Source organism: Corvus moneduloides, chromosome 1 (assembly GCF_009650955.1).
Source record: "Corvus moneduloides isolate bCorMon1 chromosome 1, bCorMon1.pri, whole genome shotgun sequence".
Lineage (NCBI taxonomy): Eukaryota > Metazoa > Chordata > Aves > Passeriformes > Corvidae > Corvus > Corvus moneduloides.
This window is the reverse complement of record NC_045476.1, coordinates 117,265,003-117,283,455: the sequence shown is the minus strand read 5'-3', so window position 1 is coordinate 117,283,455 and position 18,453 is coordinate 117,265,003.

Here is an 18,453-nt window from a genome sequence, read left to right as displayed (position 1 = left end):
GAAAATACAACAACTTCATTAGAAACAGTTTTCTTCTTTTTCGCCCTTGAAGTTAGCAAAAAGCCAACAAGGAATAAGCTATGTGTTTCTGTGCCCAACACCACACATTGTAAATTCCCTCCTCACTAAGTTTTTTATCTGGCTGTTTCCATGTAATTTATTTTACAGCCCTGTGATTTATTAATTTGTTTCCATTTGAAGATGCATCTACAAGGGTGTGTCCACTTGGCAAGATGAGAGGCTTTCCTCTTGAAAACAGTAGGATCAAAATCAGCAAAGTTAGCAAGATCAGAACTTGATCTTAGAAGGTGTATCTTTGTTCATGAGATACGTCTGAGATTTTTAGACGTCTAACTGCGACACTTGGAAATTAACGATGAATGAGGCTTATCCTGTTTTTCAGACTGCCTCCCTCCAGTATTGAATCTTCTATAAAATAGATTGAAATGAGAAAAGGAACAGTGAAGCACGCTCATTTTTCATTTTTCTTGTGTAAAACTCAGCATTTTAAATTACACATTCCAGAAAAATATTGAGATACAATTTTGGGGAAAATCTCATTATATTATTTCTGGATTTTTTTACCAGAGCAAGGGTGAAAAAAACCCAAGGAAAAAAAAAAAAGAAAAAAACCACAAACAAATACACAAAGGCCCCTGAAAAGGCTCCCACCCTCACCACCTCCCCCCCCCCCCCCAGTAAACAATCCCACCACCAAGTATGGTGATACCATTCATGGCAAGATCTTGGGTAGTACATCCAGAAAAAAATTCCCACTGTGGAAAACTGGATAAAGAAGCAACTGCTCATACGCATATCACCAGTCAGACAAAGATCACCCCAAGGGATGGGACGGATGGCATCTGTTACCACCAAACCCCTCCTGAATATGCCTTTGCTGATACCTGGAATTTAGACTGTGAGTTAAGCGACCACAGCTGGAACTTGAGATAACATAAAGGTGATACTGTTGTCTGAGACCTTGGGGGAGGTTAACAAAGTTGGGGAGAAGAATGTATCACTGACAGTGGACATAAAGAATGATGGGCCACACGAAAAGCCTACTCAGCCACTGAGCTGAAATCAGCTTAGACTGGGTAAAAGGTAATTCCAGCAGGGGGAGATCACAACCCACCAACTCAAAAAACCCACTGACTCAAAAGAAGAGCAAGAGGGATCATGTGACTAATTAGCATTAGAAGCAAGGGCATCATTTAACCAATAGAATAAAAGAACGGTGTAGGCAATGAGCATTCCTTTGTTTGCTAAAATATATAAATACTGAAAAGAATGACTTCTGGAACCCCACTACTAAGAAGAGCAGGGTCAAGAAGAACCAATGGACAGCCCTCCCTCTCCCTTTCCCTCTCCCTCTCCTTCTCTCTGTCCCTCTCTCTCCCCTTCCCTCCTTGCCCCTCCCTCCCTCCTTGCCCCTCCTTCTCTCTCTCTCCTCTTCTCCCCATCCCCCATCTTTTCTATTTCTTTCTACCTCTCTACCTCACGTTCACTGTTAAATAAAATCTGTATTATTGACTTTGGCATATGGAGTTGTTTGCACCTTAATTTGGACAGAGGTATCTCTCAATAATGAATCATAACACTCACACTGTGCAATCATGCATCAGTAAGAAAATGAATGGCATCTAGTTCTACTCTGGTTTTATAGCACTCCACAAGAATGGTGCTTTTGTGAACCAGCCAGCACACTTTGAAGCCACACCTGAGTGAGTGAGACAAAAAGCTGGAAGGGAAAGGCGGAATCTTTTTTTATTTTCTAGTTAATTGGCTTTATAGTATCTCCTGTCAGAGACCTGCTGGAAACACACAACTCAATTGTACCAGCTGCTCAAAGCCACGAGTCTATAAAAGCTTCATTTAAGAAACGGGAAAAGTAGCTTGCAATAGTTGGGGAGCTACAGATATTAATTCATCTGTTACATTGGCACTTGATCAGTGTACATTTCCTAAGCATAAAAATAAATTTGTGACACTGGAATCATCCTTTTGGGTGTTTAACACACCTAAAGTGCTTGATTTTCTTTAGTTAATGGAGTTCTCTCCTTGGTTCTGAGCTGTCTTGAGTTGAGTTACCTGATTTATATTATTTTCTATTGTTTGTGTTTTCTAAAGCTTCTATGGTAGGAAAAAAAAAAGATAAGAGCCATCTAATAAGATGGGATTGGTCTCTTTCGTGCACCCTCTCAGTGCTTATCTTTTATATCAAACTTCAGAAACCAGAGCTGGAACATTTTTGTGTGGAGAATAAGTAGAAGCATTATGAAGCTAATGGCTGTATCTGTGTCTTTAACTGAGATACAAGGGCATAGCTCCAATGGCACTCTCCTACCTTGTTCTTGTGAAGGCATCTATTATGCATGTGGTCAGATATACTATAGATCAAATCAGTAAGATATCTTTGGGACACAGTAATGCATCTTCCTCTCTTGTTTTTTCAGATTTAGTTTGTTTGCTATAGATGCTGGTTGTTACAAAGTGCCAACATCTCATTAGATTTTACTTGATATGATTATTTTAGTGTATTCATCATTGTCCTAGTAATTGGTCCAATCTGATTATTTTGCACTGCCAACCTTTGAGTTTACATATGCTATTAAACAAAAAATATGAGGACAGGGAATAAAAAAAAGCCAAACCTGTCAAGTAAGAAGCATTTTCTGGGCACCTTGCTGATTCCTATTGGTAAACGCATAAAGCATCAGCCAGCTACAGAAATGCTTTATCTACCTTTTTGAGACATTGACAGAATTACATTAAGAGTTTTTATTTTTTTTTCAAATTATTGTATATTTTCCCTAGTCTACGTCACATGTATATGGTATCAGGACTAATAGATGCATTTATGAGCATAACTGGATGCACCTTTTAGTAACTGGGGAAAAGCATATAGTAAAATATAAGATACAAATATTTCATTATGCACTGCTGTGAAAATGTGTCTTCTTGTCCAATTAGCATAGGAATGGCATTCCTGTCTATTCTTGCTCATGGGGAAACAGTGACTGTCAGCAAAAGGTAAACTGTGCCTAATCTCAGTTTGAAAATAGCCTGCATATATTCTATATGGAAATCAGAAAACTAACCTCTTTGCTTTTACTAAAAATATGATTCCATATTATTGAACCTTAAATATGCCTACATTTTTCATTCGGAATAGAAATACATCTGCCAGTAATAAGTTTGCATTTTAGATGCGTAAAAGCTTTGTATTGGAATTCATATCCCAGTGTGACATTTCATTCTTCCCACCATACAAAGAACTATATGGCGGGTTGCAGGTTTGGATTTTGCAGGGTTTTTTTGGCTTTATTTCCTAAAAAATATATCTAAAATATTATGACTGATAAGCAACTGTTAAGTCTGATGAAAAATCTCAGTTTATTCAGTTTGACCTCCCTTAATTAAAAAGAGACAGCGTTGAACAATCCGCACTTGCAAACACTGGCAGGGCACCTAGAAATTTTCCACCCTACCTGAGGTTAGGGTGAGAGAAAAATTGTACAATCACTCTGTGCTCCTGCATGTAGACTGCACAGTAGGCAAGTATATGAGCTGCTTCTTTCCAGGAATCCACAGCTCACAGGACACCCTCTCTAGAAAATACAACTTGAATAAACAGGAGACCACACTAGAGCTACCTCATTTTATAATCAGAATGAGTACAGGCAGGCAGAGTGTAGCTGACAGACTCTGTGAGGAATGACTTGCATGTATCCCCTTCTATCTCTTCAGATATCTGAATTTTATATATAGAGTTATGAGACACTGTATTCCTCAGTGATTGGCAGTGGAAAGGCCACAGAAATGTTCAGGCTTTTGTTTGATAGGGCTATATATGGAGGTAAGCATATGGTTATAACTATTTTGCTGAGCTTCACACACCTTTCTTCAAGTTGGAGGTTATTTTGGTGAGGAAAAGAAGTAGACTTTTTTTATCCACCTTAGAAATGATGCTTAATACATGTCCTAAGGAGGTGAGACACTGAAATACTGCATACATGGGTAGATAGGTCGTTGGGTGATATTGGTGTTCTGTCAAAACCAATTCCTAAATGAGGAACAACAACATTCAAGAGTTCATAAATCACCCCCACCTGAGCAAACTTATACACCAAGCTCCAGAAGCACTTGCCCTATGCCTACATTTCATAATGTTTCCTTAAGCAGCTGTCCCTGAAGGGATAACACAGACAAACCTCAATCCAACTGGAGGATTTTGTGTTAAGTTTATGGCTGGACTCAATGATTAGAAAAGTCTTTTCCAACCTAAATGATTCTATGACTCTTTAAAATATTTAAGGACTCTTGCTAACCCTGGACATACTACAGAAAAGTATGTTTCTCATGGAAAGTATCAGTGAAGAAGATATTAAGGGGTATAGCTGCTTCTGCTATAATATGTTATTACTGCAGTAAGCAGAACTGCCTGAGGGCCACAGTAAGTTTGGGGTTTCTTTTACAGATTTAGCAAGACGTAGACATACTGGCATGACCACCCTAATTCCTGTCCTCTTTTTTGACTCATCTGAGTAGGAGAGGAAGAATCCTTAAAAAGGTTTTACACGAATCCAGACTGCAGGCATGCTGCACAGGTAGCAATTTTGTTTTTTGGAACCTCCCCTTACAAGAACAAAAATGAGCTGGTAAAGCTATAGATCTGATTTCTATAGAAATAGAAATAGACTGCATTTCAAAGGGGAACATGTAAGAGGAGTCCCTTAAGAAAGCTGTGTGCAGTCATAATCTATCAAAACACTTCAAATATGAAGAAGTGCCTTCCAGAAGAGAAGAACATGCTCCATTTCTACATTTTGTAGATGAAGTGTTTATTATTTGGCTTAAATGACTTTTCATTTCACTGATTCTTTTATATGCTGTGGAATATTACAAAGTAATATAAAAAACCCAAACCAAACAAAAAAGTAATCTTATTCATAATAAGATAAATCTAATAAAAACTCCAGTTGACTTCTTCACTTTATTTCAATGGTAAGTATTAAAGCCATACTTTGAAATATCAAAATCCTTCCCCAAGTGGTTCAGGTGATTGACTGTGATACACTTATACTTTGTTGTGCTTGGGCAGCAAACTGAGTGTCACCCTATAAGCATCAGAAAATCATGATCTAAAATAAAGAAAGAATGTTCGGTCCCTTGGCTCTATTGTCAAAGACCTCCTGCAATGTGCAAACATGTCATGCAATGCAGAGTTGTAAATTTATGTGCAAACTGTCTTGGTGGCATTGCCCAGGTGCTGGCAGTTGTAGGCTGCAGAGGTGACCTCCTTGAGCAGACCAGGCTGCCCTGTGCCAGACACAGCCAGTTCCAGATGGATCCACTGCAATCCCCAAGCCAAGATGATAGTGCCACTGTGGAAGTGTGTTTAAGAAAGGGCAGAAAGTACTGGGGACAGAGAGGGGCAGGGAAAAGCAGAGCAAGAGAATAGAGGCGAACACCAAGTTTTAGGGTGTTGATACTCCACTCCCCCAAAGGAACAGTGACCCGTGGAGGACCAACCTGAAGCATAAGAAAAGGGTGAAAATGAAAGGACAGATGAGCTAAACCACTATGGCTTGACCACAAACTTCCATGTATCCCTGAAAGGAAGAAGTATAACCTGTGGTGACAGCAAAGCAGTGAGGACAGGTATCTGCAGTGGAGGAGTAAAGTCGAGCCTGGGAGTGAAGGTGAGGAAACCCACATCAATTGAAAGGGCTGGAAAGGTCTTTTCACTGTGTTTATAAATGCTTGTTTCTCTTCTGGTTTACTATTGTATCCCAATATCGTAATCAGTACTTCTGTTGTGGAGATATGGGTGCACTGTTTAGTAATCATCAGTTCCCCAGTGCACATAACATTTTAGAAGATGAGAGGGGTTTGAGTACAAAGGTGTACCTCTGCCTTTTTCTTGTGCATGTTTCAGAAACAGAATGAAACCTGTTGCCAAAAGGAATTTCTTAGAACATCTTTTCTTTCCATTTCAATAAGACAGAGCAAAAACATTACTTACAACATACAGTAATCTGTAATATTAACAGCTGTCAGTGCATTAAAAGTAGTTTAAGCAATTGTCTTTAGTTGTCAAGACTTATAAGGATAAGAAGACATTGAAGGTGGGGAGGATTACACAATGGGAGCAAAAACAGAACACTCGCTCTGACTCCATAAAATCAGGAAACCCTGAAAGAACAATTTTGTCTGTAAAGAATTTAGTATCCTGATTAAAGCCATTGTTTACAGCCTAGCAAAGACACTATTATATCAGCAAGGCCAGTTTCACTATCAGGCTCATCAGCACAATAAGGCCAGCAGGGACATTTTAAAAGGTCTCTTCAGTTATGCCCTAAAGTGGTTTCAGTATCTATTCTTTAAAAATATGATCAAGAATGTATAAAAATAAACCCCTATATTTCATGCTGATGTGTTCCAGTGCATTACTGTCAGACTTTAACCATGAAAGGAATAGCCCTTTTGTGCAAAGAGAATAGTTAGAAGAAGATTCAGGAATAAAAGAAGATTCAGGAAATGGTTATGAAGTATTGGGTTTATCCAGCAAATATGAATGCAGCTTAGGTCTAGGCATTAGCAGCTCTTCTTTCTAGCCCATTAAAAATTAGCTTAGCTGGCGATTAGACAGACTATGGTTGCTCCCTCCTTGAAACCCTCCACTGGCTCTTCAGCAAATCATCTCACAGACTCTTGTCCTTCCTTCAAGGTCCTGTGATGAAATTTAGGTTTCAATTTACATTTCATGCCTGTTTTTGCCATCAGAAATGCCTACCTTGTATGTGACTTAGTCCATCTTCAATAGAAAACTCTCAAACTGTTTGAACTGGACACCCTTCTAATACCAGCCTGAATGACCAATATTCATACTTTCCTTCTGGACAGAAAGCTACTTGAGGCCCAAGGATGGGCTATCTTGGAGAATATTTGTATTAGTGCCAAGTGACAAGGGTTTACATTTATAGTTGTTTGACATTTTTCCCCCACAATTCTAAAACAAAAACCTAGAGGAGAGATCTATGATTGTACGTTAATGTAGATTAGTTTTCTCTTTTTTTTTCCTCTGAATCAAACATGCGAGAAGAAAGTTCAAAAGAGAAAAAAATGTTAATTTTAGGTTGATTTTATCTCTTTTAATTAGAAAGTGAAATTTCTCACCAAAATGTGGGGTTTGAATAGAGGATAAGTCTATCTCAGGGATGCTTCTGAAGGAGTTTTAAGAACAAGTCCAACCATGTCAGTCCAGTGCTCCTTCTTCAGGGTTTAAATAACCTGTAAAACTAATTATCTGTGTGCATGTAACTTCCACTGCAAGAGCTAACTGTGATACTGCTGTTGCAGTGAACTAGATACTCTACCTGTACTTGGAAAGTCTAGATATGTTGTTTTTAAAAACCTACGAAATTAAATGTTTATGTATTTGAGAGTTTGTGTCAATTCAACTGTCTTGCAGTTCATAACTTTCACTAAAACACTAAATAAATTTTTTTCAAGTCCAAACCTCCATTTTAAAATTAATAAGCTGTACATCAGAATGGATGTGTATGTTTTTTCTGTGTGCAAAAAGATTCCAACCAGTTATCCTTCCTATTCTTGAAGAACATGCTTTACATTGGTTTTTCATTCTTTATTTTAGTTCATGATTTTCTGATGCTTACACATAAATAATGGACAAATGTCCAATGTCAGCAGTACATATGTTTCATTCTAATAAAAAAAAGTAAAGAGGGGAATTTTTCTTTATTAGCTCACCGTAAGTGGAATGGTTTGATTCTATCCAGCAGTGTTGTCTGTGTACAAGATCCTGATGGACTTAAATCAATATATTTTCATTTGGTAGCATTATTTATCCATCTTTAAAGTATCACAGTATCATCAAGGACAGACAAATAGACATGTGAAAAGAACTCACAAAGAGCCACTGTTTTAGATGCATGTGCTCTGCTAATTGTTATAAAAGTTTAAAATGACCTAAAAAACTGAGTATCAGACTCATTAATGAATCAACATGAAAACGTTTCCAAATATATTATTATTTGCAATTATTATTAACAATAATTAATTATTGTTAATATGCAAATGGTATAGGGTAAAATGACTTGATTTAAAGTGAGAAGAGTGATAGCTGACAGGATACACTAGAAGCTGAAAGCTTTGTGTTTCTGTCAAAAGAAGAGCAGATGCATTCATCTTCCAGACAAAAACTATTTGAAGTAAAGGACAACATTGTTAATATGTGCTTCATATTCTACACAGAATCACTCTAAATGCAATTTTCTGAAAATTGTAACAAATATATTACTGACGGCTGATTAACTGCATATTAACTATCTGTAACATCACAGGATGCAGAAAATGAAGTAGAAATTAAGGGATGACCAATAAAATAATGCACCAACTTTATTAAATACTGTTTGGAAGCCAGAAATAAGATCTTGGGGGTTTTTTTTTTATGCTTATGATACTAAGCGTACATGTGGACATAATAGTGATTTTCCCTTGTTTTGTATTAATCTGCTTCAGTTTGGACATAATTGCAACAAAAATGCATGCTATTAGTCATTGTCTCATATTTTCCTGTAATAATAGCTTGAAATGTTTTAAGAGTAATAACACCTTCAAAGTATAAAGGATAAAGCTGTTTATGTAGGGGTCTAATGCAATCCCAGTTTATGAAATTGACATAATTGTTTTGTGTTGGTCTGGTGAATTGAATTCGACCATCACTCTAATTTTCTCTCCTTTCAGTGTTTGCTTATTAGAAGAAAGCAACAAACATTATTTACTGATTCAGAAATGAGACAGTAATTAGACAGTAATACTGGACAGGTATTCTTTATGAAAAGGTCCTAAATGTAAATAATGACAGTTACCCCTACTCACTCACTCCTTCTTAGTTAACGTTCTTATGGATTACATAGAGAGTGAAATCACAGGCAATTCCAGGGAGACCCAAAGGACTAATACATGGATGATGTCCCCTAGTAATCAAAAACCCATTCAAAGTTAACCAGACAAAAGATGTTATGAGACTGTAAGCTTAATCAACCAAAAGAATAAACAAGGACAGTTCGTTGTGTTCTGTCTCCAATTCTGAAAAAATGTCTCGTCATCAATGGGGAGATAGAGATATTATTCAGAAATGTGTAGTCTATACCAGACACTGATAGCTTTCTTAACATTAAAATAGAGAGTCAACATATCCTTATACAAAACTGCTACCTATCTCTCATAAAATGAAAATAACCCTATTTTATACCACTTCAGTGTGCATTAAAGCAAAAAGCTTATTTCTAGTTGTTTCTTAAAAAGAGATATTGTGGTGAATATTATGAGAGACATTTTCATAAGAAACAGTCCCATTTCCTTTCAGATTAGCTTTTGAAAATCTTTCATGGGTATATAGACACTTCTGAAAGCATATGTCCATTTTGTGACACGTTGTATATATAAAATATTGAGGACATTTTCACTGACAGGTGACTAGGAACAGTTGTCCCTTTACTCCCTTGCAGGTTTAATTTAACTCATCACACATACACGCACATGCAAGGCGTGAGCAGGTTTCTCACACAGAGAAAATCATGTGCTCTTTACTTGAAATAGTCTCATCGTTAACTACTACATACCTATGCAGTATTATTAACTTTTGCTTGATATCATAGACTATGCTGAAGGGCTTGGTTTGCTTGTATGGTTTCAAGGTTTTTCCCCCTGAGCCCCTGGCACTTTATAGAGTCCCCCCTCTTCCTGGCATAACATCTGTGTAAAGGCAAGCTTCTCTAGCTACTTCATGGCTCTGAAGTCACAGATGTTCTTTTTACCTCTGTGACCAGAGAAGTCAGTTTCCAAATGCGATGTAATCCTTAATGGGAATTGTGGACATCAGTAAGGAATTACAGTTTGGTAATAGAATTTTCTGTAACAAGAGACATTTACAGGAATAGCATAAGTCATATCATATCAGACCAAAGAAGCAGTTATCCCCATTTTGTGTACCTGACATAGCCAATAACAGATGTCTAACGATCCCTGCAAAGGCACTCCTTAAAATGCACATCAAATCTATAGTGGTTAGGGACACCGTGTAGAAAGGTACTACTCAAGTTCTGTAGCCGTCACTGTTTTTTTTTCCTTCATGAATGTGACACTCAGTTACTTACATTCAGAGTATGTCTAATTTCCTGTGGCAGAGAATTCCATGGATAGCTATACCTGAAGAAGTACCTCCTTTTTTCTTTTCTGTTTAGAACTTGAGACATACTTGTCTCATCTGATGCTCCCTACAACTTGTATTAGAAGAGACAGTAAACAATCTTTCCCTATTTACATTCTCCCTGACACTCCTGACATTCTGCCATATCTACCTTAGATCATTTCTCTTCCAGGTCAGACTGGTGTGTTTAAACACCCTTCTTACAAAAGCCATGTCATACCTTTGCTCATCCTTGTTACCCTTAGTGTAACTTTTCTTGTTGTAATATCCCTTTTCTTACAGGAAGGAACCAGAATCATTCAAAAATATTTAAGATTTGTTCTCATTTTTATCCAGGGACGTCAGGAAATTTGAGCACTATCATCCATTAGAAAGGACTATATTTCTGTCTCATAGTATACCAAGCCTGTCACTCTAGTGTGAGATACAGTAAGGCATGTTCTCAAGGAAGAGTGCTGTCTCAGCAAAGACTTTCAAATCTGTCAGAGAGCAGAACTTCCCAGGTTGCTCTCTAAAATCCCTCAGCTGTTTCAGTGTGTATATATTTCTGCTTTACTTTCTTGATTTCTTCAACAGGTTTTAATCACCTGGGTTCTTGGAGCTTGCTTCATCAGTTCATCACTTGAAGTTCAGGAACAGTGGTTGAAGATTCCCATTATCTTGACCAAAGGCATTTCCCTCATGTACATGGTTTCAATCCTGAAGGGATATTCAATGAAGCTAAGGAAAGGAGGTGCAGAAACTTCATCACATAGGCCACGTTAGTTTAATCTTTCCCTTTGTATATATACACAGAAGTACAAAGAACAAAATTTCATATGAGCACAAAATATGGTCTGTATAATCTGCACTAGCAACCTTGAGAGGCTCCTCAAAAAACTCATTCAGAATTCCCTTTTTGGATAAAATCATGGTATTTCCACAAGACTAATCTATGAAAGACTCAATTCATGTAAGAGGTACATGATGCACACACAGACTCCCAGGTACAAAAACGCTGTCCATCAGAACACAAACTATTTTCTAGAAAGGGCCAGAAAAGTTGAGCCAGCTAGCAGGATGGTCTAGATTTCCATCTTCTCTCAAATAAGCTAACTGCAGAATGAGGCAGACACACTGACAGGACACTCTCTCACACCTTCCCCAGAGCTGGGACTATAACTGGCTCATTTGCACAATGCCAGTTCTTGAGTACCAATGACTCCACGAGCTTGTCCTGGGATAGCTACAATCCTCCACAAACAAGCTGTGCAGTCACAATGCAAGAATGTATGCCCACACACAATCTGTACCCTGCTGAGTGGGCAAATAAATAGCAAACATAACAAATGAATAATATAGTGCAAAACTCAGTGCATAATAACTACATAGAAATGTTCAAGAGAAAATGATAGAATCGTAATAAATAAGGGAAGAGAAGGCAGTGCCTTCTATGACACATTACAGCTCTTTTCTGCATAACTATTAACACCCTCTGGAAATCAAATTTGTGAGTGGAGAAAGTAAAATTTCAAATTTGTTCATAAAACCACTGTGGAAGAACCTTCCTTTGAGAAGTGGTTTTAAGACAAGTATTATTCTATAACTGAGTGATTTTATTTTTCAGCTCAAGATAGCTTCTCTTGATTTCACAGCAGTTTTGCTATTATTTCTTTTCCACAAGGAAGGGAGCCAGCAACAGTAATATTCAGAACAGCCTTAGAAAGTGTTTACATGGAACTCTTGGTTTGACTGTGTAATGAGGCTGTTGTATACAGCAGAACAGAGGAAAACTAAGCAGACGTTCCCTTTCAGCCACAAAGATCTGGTTATTCCACAGGGAAGTTTTTTTTATGTTTTCTTAGCTTCGAAACATTTTTTCCTGATAAAAAATTAGTAATAGTGACACTAATACTACTAATAATCATGCATTAGAAGAATATCATGCAGTATGTCATTAATGGCAAACAAATACATTCATATTCAAATATATTTGCATTCTATATATCATGCATTTGGAGTAATCTTAAATGCTCTAAATGGAATTTGTGAGGAAACGTAAATTCAACATTAATTCCACTCTTCTCATGCAGTTTATGCTGTTTGCCTAGTTTTCTCACTTTTTTTCGTTGACAATTAGTAGAATGCCCCAGAGATTTTCCTGCTAAGTGAATATGAAAGCTGGCAAGGATAAAACGACTTAAAAAAGATTAATGTAATATATGTTACTTAATATATAAAAAACCCCCACTATCCATGTAATATAAGTTATTTTATGAAACCTGCCTTCTCTTACAATAAACTTAAAATTATAGCAATACACAAGATATTTCAGAACAGATGAGGAGTGTGGGTCAGGAGAAGAGGAATAAATTAATAAAATACTTAGAATCTTTGCATCTAAATGAAAAATGTATATTTTAAATTTCCATTCTTTTTAACTCCCTCACTATTACAAATATAAATTAATCTACTAATTTTTCCTACTGATGGAATTTTTATTGTTAGATATGCTTTAAGCATATTTAACCACTAAGATGATATGTGGCCCTCTAAATGCAGAGCTACATGGTCTCAGTGAAATGGCCTCTTTACAGTGAAAAAATTCTAAGAGACAAACTTTGGTTAGAAGCCCTGATGGTCTTATTTATTGTTACTTTATGGGTGTATTTCTAGAATTTTCTCAGTAGTTGCACCTTAAGGTGGGTGTAAAAATATATTTATGAAACTAGCAAACAGTATGAAAAATACTTATTTGCTGAAGCAACTTTCTGTCATTTATGCTTTTGTTCCCTGTGTGAAAAATTTTGTAAATGTGATGTCCTGAAATTCAAATTCCAAGTTTATTATGTATTAAAACAAAGTTTCTCCAAGGGTGGTTGTATATGTATGAAATTTCCTTATACTCTCAGCACATTTTCTGTACTCTTGCCCATCTTTTCAGATCTGAACTCATTTCCCAGTAGACTCCATTGCAACTTCTCTCTGATCTTAATTTTGATTTGGAGAGGTGGCATGAAGCATATGTTTCCCAGCTGGATATTCTGTGGGGGAATTTTTATCTGTTCATTGCATTCAGTTCCAAGGGACATTAAAGTCCCATGAAGGAAAAGATCATCATGAGAAACTCTCTGGCTTTCCTCTTCTCATTTTTCTGCAGCAGAATCAGAATGTTACTTACTTAAAAAGCTTTAACTAGTGTCAAGCCAAAACTAATTTTTTCTCTTTCTGGATCTGATCCAGAGAAAGAGTCACAGATCCATATCAATATGATTTTCAGAATAGAGGACAAAGAAGTGCTTCAGCTAAAATACACATTTCCTGCTATAAGAAAAAAATGCTTCTCTGATAAAAATAAACATGTTTTTGAAAGACATATGAAAAGAAAATTTTTATGTTGTATCACATCAGAGAAGAAAATAATTGATTGGCAATTCGTTTGCCTTTCATATATAATACATATGGAAGAATAATAAAACCAGTAAACCTCAGCAGAAGTTTCCTTCTCTTCATTCATTTTGTTTGTAAGATGTTGCAGACAAAAATTTTCATTAATTTTCTTGTTACAGTTATTTTCATAAAATCAATAAAAAACTTACATGATAATAAATGGGAATTGTGTCGTGCAAAATTAACAGGGCTAGAAGATGCAATATTACTTCAACAAAAATTATTCATTCATAAATAAATTGTTAACTCTTAATTTCAAAGCCACAAGACTGGTTAGATTATATATTCTGAGCTAATACCAGTGCTACAAGTATGTTTGGGGTTTTTTAATGTTTAGAGAAAGGTTTCAGTTGAAAACCAAAACCAAACAAAACCTTTCAACCAACAACACTGAGATTTTTAAGGAAAAAATTCTTTTGTTTCCCCAGTTTTCTTATTTACAGCTCTCATCCTGCCTTGGAAAAAAATTTTGTAACAGTTGGAGGTCCTGATTATGTATCATCAAGTACTCCACAAGCCACTTGGGAGATTGGCTTTGTTGTTCTGTGAAGAGCAGGGTCCACATCAGTTGAGTGATTCCTTTGGAAAGCATGCTCTGCTCCATGACAGATGCCAGAAGCTAAGCATCTTTCTTGATAGACTCCAGAGAGACCACCTGCAGGCAGCCTGCACCTGCCAAAACGTTGGCTGGAGGATGGGAGATGGTCAATTAGAGCTGGTTTTTACCTCGTTGTAGCACAACAGGGGGAAAAGCAGAAAAGTGAAAGGAAATTATAGGGCAAGTCCAGCCAGAGGTTTCAGGTGTTAACATTTCACAATATTCCCAAGTATTTAGTTCAAATTATTTAATGAGATGTTCAGTAAAACATCTAATGAGTAAGATTCTCATTGAAAATTGCAATTTCTGAGGCTTAACCATAATTAATAACCAGTACGTGGCTTCTATACCTAAGAATAGCAGCAGTTTCTCAAAGCCCTGTGTTACTCAATGAGAGATGAAAAACTAAGTCCTGGTGTAGGGATTAGCATTTTATGGTTATGAAGACACTAAAATAATCTTAAATCAAATGTATTCATTCTTAGGGGACTGATACTATATTAGATATGTAACTATACTATAAAAGACAACAAAATGTGTTTAAGACGTTCATCAGTTTAAGAGAGGCTTTCTGTATATAAGATTTTAACTTGAATCCTAACAATCAGCTATAGCACAGCAGCCTTGTATTTGCTGGATGGAAGGAGACGTCTGAAGCATTTTTAGCAATTCTGCATGGCTGACTAGATTTCGGTAAAATCAACTGGTTATTCATACCACTCCCATTCTAAAACTGACTCAAAAACGTCAGTCTGTAAGAGATGTTGGCATTCCTTCAATTTCCATCATAGTTTTTAATAATTTCTCTCCTATCCTACATTTTTGATCAAAAAATGGAAATACCTAATTTTATTCAAACAGTCCTTTAAAGTCATTTTATAATCTATGAGATAGATATTTGAGAATAGCTTTTCCAGTTCTTCGGGGAAGTCTGTTCCTTCCCTCTGAGCTCTTTCGAAGTTATCGGTTCAAAGTCAGCCCTTTGGAAAATACAAAAGGTACCTAAACAGGGACTCAAAGGCATTGTGAATGCTAATGATTTAAAGACTTTATTCCTTATTTTCTGTTAATGAAATAGAAATACCACATTATAAGAATCTGTAGCTTCCTAATAGTGCAGTGTGGGAAGTCACATGGATCTTAAAGGAAAACATGAAGAAAGAGATGTATTTCACACTAAGTATCTGATATGGGTGGTCTGAATGACAGGTAACTCTCAGGTAATATTCACCTATCATCCAGAGATGTTAAACTACTGAATGATGTCTTCTAAAATGCACATATATTAATCAGAGTTCAAGAGTGGGTATATTCTCTGTCAGCTAGGTTTGACTTTTTTTTTTTCTTTGAATATTTTCGTTCAGAGGGATTAAAATTCAATGGGATAATTAGCCCACTTAGAGCTGTGAAGACCAGCTCAGCTAATTTTACTTGTAATTTTAAAATGAAAAAAAAAAAACAAAACCATCCTAGGAGTGAAACTAATTTTCTGGTAGAAGTTTTTTGACTCTTTTATCATAAACTCTTGGCTAAAAGAACTGCAGATGAAGAGAACAGGAAGGGCTCATCATGAACACCTGCATATACATGTGGACATCTATAACTGTCCTCTAAAGCCAGGAAAATAATGATCTGTTACAGACAGGTTCCAAAATGAAGGCATTTTAATGAAAAGCAGTGGTTTTCCATGCAAACATAGATTAAATAATAACAACTAAATCTTATTCCTCAAGTGTCAAAAAGGTGGAAGATTTTTAACATTTTTATGTAGTCTACTGCCCATTATGTTTCATTATTGAATACTACTTCTTTCTTTAGTGCACCATCTGTTCATAACACTTTCAATAATTGGCTCCCATGTATAATATTAGTGTATAACAGAAAGTAAAGTTTGCTGATAATTCCCAAGGACATTGTTTTAAACAGTAACCTGATATACATATAAGAAAGTGTCAACATTTAGCAGTTGGGAATAAGGTAGTGTACTTGGCTGGATACTCTGTGCAGAACCTGATTTTCTCTAATATGACACCTAAACTAGACCATGTGTGCTGGAAAAGAGCCAAAATCTAGGTCAAATTGTAAGACGGTGACATTTGTCAGAAATTATGTGATTCAGTGTTATAAACCCAGTAAAAAACCAGAGCAAAATATAAATTTTAGACCTAGTAATTCGGATATTCTTTGACAACTGATCAAAAGATAACTTTTAATTGAAGGTAAAGACTGGATCATTTAAACCATATCTAGAGAAAATCACTATTATTTGTAAATGACAACAAAAATGCAAACATTGTTATTTTGCCAAGGTAGAAGTATTTATTTTTTTAGTCTATTGCACTAACATAGAATTTTGGGTTTAGCTTAATTAGTTCTCTTACTTTCTAGAGGCTAAAGGTTTTATCTAGTTCAACGGAATTCAACAAGAAAAGAAAAAAAGTAAAACCTTCATGTGGTTTCTCTCATTATCTGAGCATTGAATGCCTCATTTTGCTTGACTTCCATCTTATAAATTGAACAAAAATAGCACAATGCTTATTCACAGAGTGTGCTGTTGCTGAGTTCATTGTCATTAAAAAATAGGTGGCCTAGTTTTCGACTTAGAGACAACAATAATGACATTTTAAATACACATGCAACTGCTGCTTCTGAAACAGATGACATTATCCTGCAGAAAGCTAAATAAATCTATATCCTGCTAAAGCAACATAGGATGCTATCAAGTATATCTAAGTACCCATTCTATGAAATATTGGTTTAAGATTTCCAGAAAGATAAAACTCTAGGATTACTTCATTTAAAAAATGAATAACAAGAGGTGGGTACAGGAAGTAGTACTCAAAACCAAATCAACATTCTATTAAAGCAATCTGTACTTCAAGGTAAGAAGAAAAATTTGGGGTTTTTTTTCTGGGCTTATTCAAGACTGTAGGAAGAATCCTTAGAAGATCTGAGCCAGATCCTCTGCATTCACAATGCCCTTTATGACCTATCCTTTAAGAGTCAAGATGTAGAATACATGATACATATAAAAAAATAAAGCATGCACACCCAAGAGAGGATGAATGAAATAGTAGCTGTTCCAGCTAAAAGTCATTGCTTAAAACCTACTTGAAGAAAGTCAGATAGCACAGTAGAAAAAATATGAAGTAGTATAGAGGTGCCTATGTTAAAATAAAACCAGTTAGAGAATACATGGATATTTCATAACATCATAAAAATCACTTTTGTAAATTGTTCAGGCCTCAAATTCAGCACAAAACTCTACAAAGGTATCATAGAATCATTTAGGCTGGAAAGGATGTCTGAGATCATCAAGTCCAACCACCAACCCAGCATTATTAAGTCCACCACTAAACCATGTCACCAAGTGCCACATCTACATGTCTTTTAAATACCTTCAGGGATGGTGATTCAACCACCTCCCTGGGCAACCTGTTCCAAAGTTTGACTACCCAGGTCCTTTCTCATGGAGCAGCTTTCCACCCACTCTTCCCCCAGCCTGTGGCACTGCCTGGGGGTGTTGTGACTCAGGTGCAGGATGTGGCATTTGGCTCTGATGACCCTTGTGTCATTGGCCTCAGTCCATTGATCCAGCCTGTCCAGATCCCTCTGCTGAGCCTTCCAGCCCTCCAGCACATCAACACTGCTGCCCAACCTGTTGTCACCTACAAATTGACTGAAGGTGCACTTGATCCCCTCATCTGGGTCATTGACAAAAGTATTAACCAAACTGGCTCCAGTAGTGAACCCTGGGGAACACCACATTTTACCAGTTGCCAGCTGGATGTAACTCCATTCACCACCACAGTTTGGGTTTAGCAATCCAGACAGATTTTTACCTAATGAGCCATATATCTGTCCAAAATTCGTATTATCTAACATGCCCTTCCAAGACTGATTATCTCGCTGAGCTTTCAGGTCAAGTAGAATGGAGTTTAAATGACAAAGAAAATATAGATAAATAGAAAGAGAACTCAGAAATCAATTATTAGATAGAGAAAGAGCTGAGTGATGGAATGAACTTATAATATAGCTGATGCACTTAACTAACATAAATGTATTAAAGAAAAAAATATAAAGCTGAGGAGACTAATAAGTTAAAGACATTAATCAAATCTGGGCTTCTATGTAGCCAGCTGTCCTCTTAAAAAATAAATATTACTTTTATTAATGTTACTATTAT